Source organism: Penaeus monodon, chromosome 24 (genome assembly GCF_015228065.2).
Source record: "Penaeus monodon isolate SGIC_2016 chromosome 24, NSTDA_Pmon_1, whole genome shotgun sequence".
Lineage (NCBI taxonomy): Eukaryota > Metazoa > Arthropoda > Malacostraca > Decapoda > Penaeidae > Penaeus > Penaeus monodon.
In genome coordinates, this window is record NC_051409.1 from 10,611,347 (window position 1) to 10,612,150 (window position 804).

General features: G+C 46.6%; 1 protein-coding gene across 1 annotated transcript in view; it reads right to left on the reverse strand.

Annotated features, from left to right (window-relative positions):
* Nucleotides 1–56: 56 nt before the first annotated feature.
* Nucleotides 57–804, reverse strand: part of LOC119588562 — a gene marked incomplete in the record, with an annotated part of 1,419 nt that continues 671 nt past the window's right edge. The window contains 1 exon segment of the mRNA XM_037937202.1: nt 57–413.

An 804-nucleotide genomic window follows, 5' to 3' on the forward strand; every position in this document is an offset into this window, starting at 1 on the left:
CAAACGCTAATCAGAAATTGCGAGAATATTAGAGGAAGGATCAATAACGTAATAAATCCGACAAAAAGTCTTTATTTACAAGCAAAAAATAGAAACTACGGGACTGAGGCAACTATGAACCTATTGATACGGCAGAGGAGCTGGTGATGCTTGTAGCCCTAAGGCTAATCTAGCACAGAGCCAGACTCAAAAATGCACTTGCTTTGAGTACCTCCTTCGGCACAGCAGAGCGCTCAAGGGTTCGTGCGCTTTATTTAGGTATTTAGGTAGACATTGGGTAAGCGCCAATCAAGAATAAGAAGTTTAGGTAGACGTCAGGTAGGTGCCAGTCAAAAAGAATAGGCTTAGGTAGACATTAGGTAAAATTAGAATCAGTCTCGAATTAAAGGTTTGAATAGACATCAGGTAGATGCAGCTCAATGTAAGAGGGGCGAGGGAAACAAATTCTTAGAAGCGGACGTTTGGGTTAAAGTCGTAAGAGCAGCGACTGTGTATGACCTTCCGCTGCTATCCGTAACCATCCTGGTTCGGCCCTGAGGGCTTGTGTCGATGACATCTGGCAAGTTCTGCCCAACATTAGAGCCAGGTCTTTGCATAAACTGGTAAGGCACGAACCCTCCGGCGTTGTTGTTGAAGTTCCTCCACATTAGCCAGGCCTCGTAATTGTCAAACTGATTCTGGGAAGGAAATCCGCTGCCTCTAGTCCGCCACTGCGCACTTTGGGGCCACCAGTAAGGGTAATTGTAGCCATAACCATAGTTCCCAAAGGAAGGTTGGCTCCATCGAGTGCGGCCCGACACCGCG